At 45.3% G+C, this 12,667-nt stretch overlaps 1 protein-coding gene across 1 annotated transcript in view; it reads left to right on the top strand.

Moving 5' to 3' along the window:
• arid2 (AT-rich interactive domain 2) overlaps positions 1-12,667 on the top strand; it is a 172,334-nt gene that overhangs the window by 25,598 nt on the left and 134,069 nt on the right. The window lies entirely within an intron of this gene.

Below are 12,667 nucleotides of genomic sequence, written 5' to 3'. Positions count from 1 at the left end.
GCCTGACCAGCCTGGGATGACATGTTACCTTCCCTTTAGAATGTTGATGGACCAGCTGGATTTTGAGTCTGGCAGCTTATGTAATTATTTTTCAGGTGCTAAATTAAATTTACGTTTCATAATCTGCCATGATGGGACTTAAATTCCTGACTTTTAGGTTGCACGTACAGGATCATAACCAGTGCACTACCATGCTTGATGTTTTACTTGGATTAATTTCATTTTGAAAAAGGAACTTGAATAAGAATGAGGAAAGATTCGCTTGTTTGCAGTTGCATACGTGTTCGGTCTCTGGTTGGCAAGTTGTTTCTAACTTGACTTGTCTCTCAACTTAAAAATGTAACATTTAATTGAAATATGAAACTTGATTTGAAAATTTCATTCTGCAGATTGTTTTCAAGTAATTTGCAGAGACTCAATCCTATTGCAGTACCCAACTCCAGAATCTTACTAAAAGCAAAATACTGCAGATGCTGGAAATCTGAAATAAAAGAAAGAAATGCTGGAAATACGCAGCAGGTCTGGCAGCATCTGTGGAGAGAGAAGCAGAGTTAACGTTTCAAGTCAGGCCTAGTGAAAGGTCACTGACATGAAACGTTAACTCTGCTTCTCTCTCCGCAGATGCTGCCAGACCTACTGAGTATTTCCAGCATTTCTTGTTTTTATTCCAGAGTTTTACTGTTGCTTGTCCATCATCCTTAAAAGTATGTTTTGAGAAACTTGCTCAATGTATATGAAGGGCGGCACAGTGGCGCAGTGGTTAGCACCGCAGCCTCACAGCTCCAGGGACCCGGGTTCAATTCTGGGTACTGCCTGTGCGGAGTTTGCAAGTTCTCCCTGTGACCGTGCGGGTTTTCGCCGGGTGCTCCGGTTTCCTCCCACAGCCAAAGACTTGCAGGTGATAGGTAAATTGGCCATTATAAATTGCCCCTAGTGTAGGTAGGTGGTAAGGAATATGGGATTACTGTAGGGTTAGTATAAATGGGTGGTTGTTGGTCAGCACAGACTCGGTGGGCCGAAGGGCCTGTTTCAGTGCTGTATCTCTGAATAAAGATTAAAAAAAATAAGTAAATTTCTTATAATAAATTTTTTGCTGAATCGTTGAGGCAAAGGCTATTCGATGTTTTAAGGGAGAATTGGATAAATATTTGAAACAGAGCAAGATATAGGGCTTTTAAGGAGAAAACCAGGTAGTGGAATGAGTATTGAATTGCTTTGGCGAAGAGCCAGTGCAGCTATGATGGGCTCAATTCTAGTTTTGTATGCTGTGAATTTTTATGGTCCTATGATTCTAAATATCGAATTATGTATAAAATAGCAAAATATTTGGAACTGGCCGCAAAAGAATACTGCTGCAATTGTTCTTCCATGATTTGGTGCTGAATCGCTATGTTCTGTGCAAAATGGCACTAAAGAGGAGGGTGATTACATACGATTTCAAATAAGACCATGCAAAAGAGAAAACTCTTTCTTTATGCCCATTATGGTGAGGTTGTTGGGGAGTGGCCATCTTTCCGTTTCAGGTGCCCAGTACCAGCATTAAACACTGTCTGCTAGATACAGAATAAAGTTTCCTCTTCAACCCTTTCAGAGCCTCAGCAGAACCTAGTCCACAGCACCTGGGTGACATTAAAAAATTTTTGAACATGAATCATCCAATGGCTTTTTGAGTGAGATCTCAAAATTAGTACTAAATTAAGGATCGTTTTGTACTGTAGCCCAATGACCAGAGGAACTGGGTTGTAACTGCTCAAAATCCTCTATTAGCACCCAAAAAAAATACTGTTTCAATAATGTATGGGTTGTGTTCTTTCTCCAGGTAAACCTAAATATTTAGTAAGTTGTAGGTACTTGTCAATTCTTGCCAAAAAAAAACAATAAATGTAACCAGTGGAAAACGCTACTGAATCACAGAATTTCTCATTATTGTGTCAAAAGAAGAATTGCAAACATTTGTTATCTTGAAAGGAAAAAACCATGGTGCCACAGTCTTTAAATGGTTAGGTATAAGGTGATCAATATGGTTGTGGTTGAAATTTCTAAATGACTAGCAAAGTTGATAAAAACTGAAAGTGGTGGAAATACTCAGGAGGCATTGTACCATCAGTAGAGAACGAAACAGTGTTAACATTTCAGGTTGATGACCTTTCATCAGAACTGGCAAAGGTTAGAAATGTAATAGGCTTTGAGCAAATGAAGGGGGGAAGAAGAAGAAAAGGGAAGGTCTCTGATACGGCAGAGGGTGGGAGAGACTAAATGACAAAGATGTCATGGAACAGGGAGTGGTAATAGTTGTAGTAAAAGACAAAGCATTTGTCCAGAGAGAATGTTAATGACAGAATATTGATCAGCTCTGTCTGAAAGCAAAAACATGAAAACAAGTTTAAGGCTGGTTTAAGGTTTAAAAAAAACAATCAAAATGTGGGTCATGGTCTGAAATTGTTGAATTTAGTGTTGAGTCCAGAAGGCTGTAAAGTGCCTAATTGGAAGATGAGGTGCTGTTCCTTGAGCTTCACTGGAACATTGCAGCAAACCCCCATTTTGGTTGTTTTTTTTAAACCATGTGCAGGTCTTAAACTTGTTTTTCATGTTACTGCTTTCAGACAGAGCTGTTCATTACTCTGCCGTTAACACTCACTCTCTCTGGGCAAATGCTTTGTCTTTTACTACAACTATTACCACTCTCTTTGGCTTTTGTTCCATGACATCTTTGTTATTCAGTCTCTCCTGCCCTCTCAGACCTTTTCATTTGTTGTTTTTCCTCTTTCTCTCCCCTTTCACTTGCTCAAAACCTATTGCATTTCTAACATTTGCCAGTTCTGATGAAAGGTCATCAATCTGAAACATTAACTCTGTTTCTGTCTCCACAGATGCTGCCAGACCTGCTGAGTATTTCTAGCACTTTCTGTTTTTATTTCAGATTTCCAGCATCTGCAGTATTTTGCTTTTATTTTAGCAAAGTTTATACTTTGATATGTTGACTAAATTACTATTAAAAGTTGAACTGCATTTGTGCAAGAAGTGTTTGTTAATTTTCTTGAAAATAAATTGAACCTGCATTTGTAATGTGCCAAATCTACAATTGAGTGAGCACATTATGCAGTGCGATAATTGAAGCTGCTTGCTTTGGCTCACCTGCGAGCAGAAACAGTATTCAAGTCCAATTTCCTGACAGCTGCAGAAAGTGGTTTCCCATTATCAAAGCAGAGGTGGCGGCACAGTGGTAGACAGTTGGGAGGGAGTTGCCCTGGGAATCCTCAACATCGACTCCGGACTCCATGAAGTCTCATGGCATCAGGTCAAAAATGGGAAAGGAAAACTCCTGCTGATTACCCCCCCCCCCCAGCCGATTAATCACTACTCCTCCACGTTGGACACCACTTGGAGGACACTGAGGGTGGCAAGGGCGGAGAATGTACACTGGGTGGGGGACTTCAATGCCATTACCAACAGTGGCTCGATAGCACCACTACTGACAGATCTGGCCGAGTCCTAAAGGCATAGCTGCTAGACTGGGTTTGCGGCAGGTAGTGAGGGAACCAACAAGAGGGAAAAAAATACTTGACTTCGTCAAAGAACAGTACAGCACAGGAACAGGCCATTCGGCCCTCCAAGCCTGCGCCGATCTTGATGCCTGCCGAAACTAACACCTTCTGCACTTCCGGGGCCCATATCGCTCTATTTCCTTCCTATTCATGTATTTGTCAAGATGTCTCTTAAACGTTGCTATCGTATCTGCTTCCACCACCTCCCCTGGCAGCAAGTTCCAGGCACTCACCACCCTCTGTTTAAAAAAAACTTGCCTCGCACATCCCCTCTAAACTTTGCCCCTCGCACCTTAAACCGATGTCCCGTAGGAGCTGACTCTTCCACCCTGGGAAAAAGCTTCTGACTATCCACTCTGTCCATGCCGCTCATAACTTTGTAAACCTCTATCATGTCGCCCCTCCACCTCCGTCGTTCCAGTGAAAACAATCCGAGTTTTTCCAACCTCTCCTCATAGCTAATGCCCTCCAGACCAGGCAACATCCTGGTAAACCTCCTCTGTACCCTCTCCAAAGCCTCCACGTCCTTCTGGTAGTGTGGCGACCAGAATTGCACGCAATATTCTAAGTGTGGCCTAACTAAAGTTCTGTACAGCTGCAACATGACTTGACAATTTTTATACTCTATGCCCCGACCGATGAAGGCAAGCATGCCGAATGCCTTCTTGACTACCTTATCCACCTGCGTTGCCACTTTCAGTGACCTGTGCACCTGTACGCCCAGATCTCTCTGCCTGTCAATACTCCTAAGGGTTCTGCCATTTACTGTATACCTCCCACCTGCATTAGACCTTCCAAAATGCATTACCTCACATTTGTCCGGATTAAACTCCATCTGCCATTTCTCCGCCCAAGTTTCCAACCGATCTATATCCTGCTGTATCCTCTGACCATCCTCATCATTATCCGCAACTCCACCGACCTTTGTGTCGTCCGCAAACTTACTAATCAGACCAGCTACATTTTCCTCCAAATCATTTATATATACTACAAACAGCAAAGGTCCCAGCATCCCTGCGAAACATTACTAGTTACATCCCTCCATTCAGAAAAACACCCATCCACTGATACCCTCTGTCTTCTATGACTGAGCCAGTTCTGTATCCATCTTGCCAGCTCACCTCTGATCCTGTGTGACTTCACCTTTTGTACCAGTCTGCCATGCGGGACTTTGTCAAAGGCTTTACTGAAGTCCATATAGATAACATCCACTGCCCTTCCTTCATCAATCATCTTCGTCACTTCCTCAAAAAACTCAATCAAATTAGTAAGACATAACCTCCCCTTCACAAAACCATGCTGTCTCTCGCTAATAAGTTCGTTTGTTTCCAAATGGGAGTAAATCCTGTCCCGAATAATCCTCTCTAATAGTTTCCCTACCACTGACGAAAGGCTCACCAGCCTATAATTTCCTGGATTATCCTTGCCACCCTTCTTAAACAAAGGAACAACATTGGCTATTCTCCAGTCCTTTGGGACCTCACCTGTAGCCAATGAGGATGCAAAGATTTCTGTCAAGGCCCCAGCAATTTCCTCCCTTGCCTCCCTCAGTATTCTGGGGTAGATCCCATCAGGCCCTGGGGACTTATCTACCTTAATGCTTCGCAAGACACCCAACACCACCTCCTTTTTGATAATGAGATGACTGAGACTATCTGCACTCCCTTCCCTAGGCTCATCATCCACCAAGTCCTTCTCTTTAGTGAATACTGATGCAAAGTACTCATTTAGCACCTCACCCATTTCCTTTGGCTCCACACATAGATTCCCATCTCTGTCCTTGAGTGGGCCAACCCTTTCCCTGGTTACCCTCTTGCTCTTTATATACGTATAAAAAGCCTTCGGATTTTCCTTAATCCTGTTTGCCATTGACTTTTCATGACCCTTTTTAGCCCTCCTAACTCCTTGCTTAAGTTCCTTCCTACTGTCTTTATATTCCTCAAGTGCTTTGTCTGTTCCTAGCCTTCCAGCCCTTACAAATGCTTCCTTTTTCTTTTTGACTAGGCTCACAATATCCCATGTTATCCAAGCTTCCCGAAACTTGCCAAACTTGTCTGTCTTCCTCACAGGAACATGCTGGTCCTGGATTCTAATCAGCTGACGTCCTCACCAATCTCCCTGTCGCAGGTGCATCTGTCCATGAAAGTATTGGTTGGAGTGACCACCGCACAGTCCTTGTGGGGACAAAGCCTGTCTTCACATTGAGGATACCCTCCATCGTGTTGTGTGGCACTATCACTGCGCTAAATGGGATAGATTTTGAACAGGTCTAGCAATGCAACACTGGGCATCCATGAGGCGCTGTAGGCCATCAGCAGCAGAATTGTACTCGACCACAATCTGTAACCTCATGGCCCAGCATATACCCCACTCTACCATTACCATCAAGCCGGGGGATCAACCCTGGTTCAATGAAGAGTGCAGCAGGGTATGCCAAGAGCAGCACCAGGCATACATCAAAATGAGTTGTCAACCTGGTGAAGCTACAACCCAGGACCACGTGTGTGCCAAGCAGCGTAAGCAGCATGCGACAGACAGCTAAGCGATCCCATAACGAACGGATCAGATCCAAGCTCTGCAGTCCTACCACATTCAGCTGTAAGTGGTGGACAATGAAACAACTAGCTGGAGGAGGTGGCTCCACAGATATCCCATCCTCAATGATGGGGGATCCCAGCACTTCAATGCAAAAGATAAGGCAGAAGCATATGCAACAATCTTCAGGCAGAAGTGCTGAGTTGATGATTCATCTCGGCCTCCTCCTGAAGTCCCAGGCATCGCAGATGCTAGTCTTCAGCCAATTCCATTCACTCCTCCTGATGTCAAGAAACGACTGAAGGCACTGGATACTGCAAAGGCTTTGGTGCCTGACAATTTTCCGGCAATAGTACTGAAGACCTGTGCTCCAGAACTTGCCGTGCCTCCAGCCAAGCTGTTCCACTACAGCGACAACACTGGCATCTACCAGAGGTGGAATTTTCCAATGTGGAAAATTGCCCAGGTATGTCCTGTACACAAAAAGCAGGACAAGTCCAACCTGGCCAGTTACCGCCCCATCAGTCTACTCTCGATAGTCAGTAAAGTGATGGAAGGTGTTGTCGACAGCTCCATCCAGTGGCATTTGCTTAGCAATAACCTGCTCTGCGTTCAGTTTGGGTTCTGCCAGAGCCACTCAGCTCCTGAATCATTACAGCCTTGGTTCAAACATGGACGAAAGAGCTAAATTCAAGAGGTAAGATGAGAGTGATTACCCTTGACATCAAGGCAGCATTTGACCGAGTGTGGCATCAAGAAGCCCTAACAAAACTGGAGTCAATGGGAATGGGGAAAACTCTCCACTGGTTGGAGTCGTACCTAGGGCAAAGGAAGGTGGTTGTGGTTTTTGGAAGTCAATTATCTCAGCACCAGGACATCACTGCAGGGGTTCCTGTGGGTAGTGTCCAAGGCCCAACCATCTTAAGTTGCTTCATCGATGATCTTCCTTCAGTCATAATGTCAGAAGTGGGGATGTTCGCTGATTGCACGATGTTCAGCACCATTTGCGACTCCTCAGAAACTGAAGCAGCAAGACCTGGACAATATCCAGGCTTGGGCTGATAAGTGGCAAGTAACATTCGCACCACACATGTGCCAGGCAATGACTATCTCAAACAAGAGAGAATCAAACCATCTCCCCTTGACATTCAATGGCATTACAATCACTGCATCCCCCACTATAAACATCCTGGGGGTTACTATTGACCAGAAACTGAACTGGAGTAGCCGTATAAATACCATGTCTATAAGAGCAGTTCAGCAGCTAGGAATCCTGTAGCAAGTAACTCACCTCCTGACTTCCCAAAGCCTGTCCATCATCTGCAAGGCACAAGTCAGGAATGTGATGGAATACTCTGCACTTGCCTGGATGAGTGCAGCTCCAACAACACTCGAAGCTTGACACAATCAAGGACAAAGCAGCCCGCTTGATTGCACCCCATCTACCAACATTCACTCCCTCCACCACCGATGCACAGTGTGTACCATCTACAAGATGCACTACAGAAACGCACCAAGACTCCTGAGACAGCACCTTCCAAACCCATGTCCTCCACCACCTAGAAGGACAAGGGCAGCAGATGCATGGGAACACCACAGCCTGCATGTTCACCTCTAAGCCACACACCATCCTGACTTGGAACTATATTGCCGTTCCTTCACTGTTGCTGGGTCAAAATCCTGGAACTCTCTTCCTAACAGGATTGTGGGTATACCTACTCCGCATGGATTGCAGCAGTTCAAGAAGGTGGCTCACCACCATCTTCTCGAGGGCAATTAGGGATGGGCAATAAATGCTGGCCTAGCCAGCGACAACCATGTCCCATGAGCGAATTTTTTAAAAAAAATCAGCTTCCAGCACAATTTGAAGATTTGATGCATAATGATATGCTTCTTTATTATTCAACTCCAAAAATATTTTTAGTTTAGATATTTCCTGGCCAAATATCAGAACTTTATCATTGGATTTCTGCTTTATAAATTGTCCTATGACTGCATGTTTCCGTAATATCTAGTGACAGAACTTGGATACTGCAGCATTACATTGTATAATTGCCATTGGCTTGTCTTGAGTTTTGTATTTATATTTGTTGATGTTCCACGGAGAGTCAAGACCAAGAGCACTTTTCAGGTCAAGCAGGCTTAAGAGGGTGGAGAGGATAACTGGACCAGGGAAGACGATGAACTTCGAGAGGTCAGGAGATGTAATTGTTTAAATTAGGATGATGGGGGTCAAGAGTGTGTATGTGGGGGTGGGTGCGCCGTGTATTGGTGTGGCAGGGAGAGGCAGGCAAGAGGCCACAGAAGGGTGGACAACCTGTGGGGACAAAAAAGGGAGGGGGCTCTCCGATATCTATAGGCAGGTTTCGAAACCAATCAGGATGGGGGGCGGGGGCGGTGCAGTGGTGCGTGGTGCAGATATCAGCAGTAGCTGCCTTTGGAAGGGGAGAGTTTGCAATTGAGATATCGGTGTCAGCTGCATCAGGAGAAAGAACCATGAGTCATACATTATTTAAAAATGTATTCCTGAGCACCCTATGGAGAGGAGTTAAGACAGTAACAACTCAGCACAAAATGGTAGTTAATTCAGTTCTAATTGGAAATCTCACTCTAAGGCCATAGGATAGAGTGGGCGCATTGAGTTAGTTTAAGTGGGAAGCAATGGTGGGGGTTGCAGGTAATATGTAGGTTGGCAATGTTTTTTTAAAATAAATTTGTGTAATAGTTGCACAGAATTACATAGATTATGTGGAAACGGGCTGTTTGGTCATTTTAGCTTATCCTTCAGATAAGCAGCAGCCTTTAGTGCTTCTTCCAACTCTATTGCTTCTTCCAACTCTATTGCTTCTTCAAACTATATTCTAGCTTTGTTCCCATATTGCTAGAACCAGATTCAGCAATACCTCTTTCCTCATTGGACCGGAAACATACTGATCTAGAAAATTCTCCTACACACTTCAGAAACACTTCCTCCTCTTTGCCCTTTACCCTACTACTATCTCAGTCTACATTCGGTTAATTAAAGTCCCTCATGATAACCACTCTAGTTTTTGCACTTCTCTGTAAATTCTTTTCACTAGTTGGTGACTATAGAATACCTCCAGTAGTGTAAAGGTACCTGTATTGTTTCTCAGCTCTTACCAAATAAATTCTGTCCTTGACCCCTCTGGGACATCCTCTCTCTCCAGCACTGTCATGTTCTCTTCAATCAATACTGCCACCCCTCCTCCTTTCCTTCCTTCCCTATCTTTCTTGAACACCTTTGTATCCAGGAATATTTAGTACCCAGTCCTGCCCATTTTTTTGAGCCATGTTTCCATTATAGCCATGACATCATATTCCCACTTAAGCCTTCTGCACTTGCAGCTCACCAATCTGCTTTACCACACTCTGTGTTCACCTATATGCACGATAAACCTACTTTAAACCTTGGTGCATTCCCTCTTACTCGGACCCCATTTAATGCCTGACTGTTTGTTTTTTTTTTCTTTTTTTTTCCTTTTGGGCCTCCTTATCTCGAGAGACAATGGATACGCGCCTGGAGGTGGTCAGTGGTTTGTGAAGCAGCGCCTGGAGTGGCTATAAAGGCCAATTCTGGAGTAACAGGCTCTTCCACAGGTGCTGCAGAGAAATTTGTTTGTTGGGGCTGTTGCACAGTTGGCTCTCCCCTTGCGCCTCTGTCTTTTTTCCTGCCAACTACTAAGTCTCTTCGACTCGCCACAATTTAGCCCTGTCTTTATGGCTGCCCGCCAGCTCTGGCGAATGCTGGCAACTGACTCCCACGACTTGTGATCAATGTCAGACGATTTCATGTCGCGTTTGCAGACGTCTTTATAACGGAGACATGGACGGCCGGTGGGTCTGATACCAGTGGCGAGCTCGCTGTACAATGTGTCTTTGGGGATCCTGCCATCTTCCATGCGGCTCACATGGCCAAGCCATCTCAAGCGCCGCTGACTCAGTAGTGTGTATAAGCTGGGGATGTTGGCCGCTTCAAGGACTTCTGTGTTGGAGATATAGTCCTGCCACCTGATGCCAAGTATTCTCCGAAGGCAGCGAAGATGGAATGAATTGAGACGTCGCTCTTGGCTGGCATACGTTGTCCAGGCCTCGCTGCCGTAGAGCAAGGTACTGAGGACACAGGCCTGATACACTCGGACTTTTGTGTTCCGTGTCAGTGCGCCATTTTCCCACACTCTCTTGGCCAGTCTGAACATAGCAGTGGAAGCCTTACCCATGCGCTTGTTGATTTCTGCATCTAGAGACAGGTTACTGGTGATAGTTGAGCCTAGGTAGGTGAACTCTTGAACCACTTCCAGAGCGTGGTCGCCAATATTGATGGATGGAGCATTTCTGACATCCTGCCCCATGATGTTCGTTTTCTTGAGGCTGATGGTTAGGCCAAATTCATTGCAGGCAGACGCAAACCTGTCGATGAGACTCTGCAGGCATTCTTCAGTGTGAGATGTTAAAGCAGCATCGTCAGCAAAGAGGAGTTCTCTGATGAGGACTTTCCGTACTTTGGACTTCGCTCTTAGACGGGCAAGGTTGAACAACCTGCCCCCTGATCTTGTGTGGAGGAAAATTCCTTCTTCAGAGGATTTGAACGCATGTGAAAGCAGCAGGGAGAAGAAAATCCCAAAAAGTGTGGGTGCGAGAACACAGCCCTGTTTCACACCACTCAGGATAGGAAAGGGCTCTGATGAGGAGCCACCATGTTGAATTGTGCCTTTCATATTGTCATGGAATGAGGTGATGATACTTAGTAGCTTTGGTGGACATCCGATCTTTTCTAGTAGTCTGAAGAGACCACGTCTGCTGACGAGGTCAAAGGCTTTGGTGAGATCAATGAAAGCAATGTAGAGGGGCATCTGCTGTTCACGGCATTTCTCCTGTATCTGACGAAGGGAGAACAGCATGTCAATAGTCGATCTCTCTGCACGAAAGCCACACTGTGCCTCAGGGTAGACGCGCTCGGCCAGCTTCTGGAGCCTGTTCAGAGCGACTCGAGCAAAGACTTTCCCCACTATGCTGAGCAGGGAGATTCCACGGTAGTTGTTGCAGTCACCGCGGTCACCTTTGTTTTTATAGAGGGTGATGATGTTGGCATCGCGCATGTCCTGGGGTACTGCTCCCTCGTCCCAGCACAGGCATAGCAGTTCATGTAGTGCTGAGAGTATAGCAGGCTTGGCACTCTTGATTATTTCAGGGGTAATGCTGTCCTTCCCAGGGGCTTTTCCGCTGGCTAGGGAATCAATGGCATCACTGAGTTCCGATTTGGTTGGCTGTATGTCCAGCTCATCCATGACTGGTAGAGGCTGGGCTGCATTGAGGGCAGTCTCAGTGACAGCATTCTCCCTGGAGTACAGTTCTAGGTAGTGCTCAACCCAGCGGTCCATCTGTTTGCGTTGGTCAGTGATTATGTCCCCCGATTTAGATTTGAGGGGGGTGATCTTCTTGATGGTTGGCCCAAGAGCTCTCTTCATGCCATCATACATTCCTCTGATGTTTCCGGTGTCTGAGGCCAGCTGAATATGACTGCATAGGTGTTGCCAGTAGTCGTTTGCGCAACGCCTAGCTGTTCTTTGTGCAGTACTTCTGGCTGCTTTAAGTGCTGCGGATGTTAAATCGCTGGGGGCTTTCTTGTAGTTCAAAAGTGCAATGCGCTTAGCGGCTATGACAGGTTCCAGCTCTTCATTATGAGATTGAAACCAGTCTGCATTTCTCTTCGCACTTTTGCCGTAGGTGGTCAAAGCTGACTCATAGATGGCGTCTCTGATGTGGGCCCACTTGGTCTCAGCATCCCCTGTGGGAGTGTTTTGAAGGGCTGTTACAAGTGAATTTAGAATTCCCTCTTACTCGGACCCCATTTAATGCCTGACTGTTTTTTTTTTACTGTAGTGTTATCTGTCTGTTCCAATCCTTTGTACACCTTGTTTCTCCTCTCGCATGTTAACTCCTGGTTCCCATGCCCCTGTTAGGTTAGTTTGAACCCTCCCGAAGAGCACTATCAAACCGCCCCACAAGAGCACGGTCTTGGCTCTGTTCAGGTGCAACATGTTCGGCCTGTACAGGTCCCATTTCCCCCAGAACCAGTCCCAGTGTCCCAGGAATCTAAAGCCCTCTGTCCTGCACCATCTCTCCAGCCACATGTTCCTCAGCTCTATCCTTTTATTTCTATACTCACTAGTGTGTGGCACTAATCTGGAGATTACTACCTTAGGTCCTGCTAGCTTCTTTCCTAGTTCCTTAAAATTTGTCTGCAGGACCTCATCCCTCTTCCTTTCTCTTGTCATCGGTGCCAATATGGACCACGACCTCCACTCCCCTCCCCTCAGTGCTCTGCAACTGCTCAGTGACATTCTTGATCCTGGCGCCAGGGAGGCAATATACCATTCTGTATTCTATTTTTCCACATGTACAACATGTAAATTCCACACCTATCCCTGCAATTTTGTATCTGATACCAAGCATCTAACCTCATGCACCTTTGCTATCATGTGCCGTTGTTCATCTTTACCAAACATTGTACTTAAGTATTATTTTTCACAAAACAGAACAAGGATGGAAAATATACATAAATTCAA

The sequence above is a fragment of the Heterodontus francisci genome, chromosome 18 (genome assembly GCF_036365525.1).
Source record: "Heterodontus francisci isolate sHetFra1 chromosome 18, sHetFra1.hap1, whole genome shotgun sequence".
Taxonomy (NCBI): domain Eukaryota; kingdom Metazoa; phylum Chordata; class Chondrichthyes; order Heterodontiformes; family Heterodontidae; genus Heterodontus; species Heterodontus francisci.
Note: the sequence above shows the minus strand (reverse complement) of the source record. Positions and strands in the feature narration are given on the sequence as shown.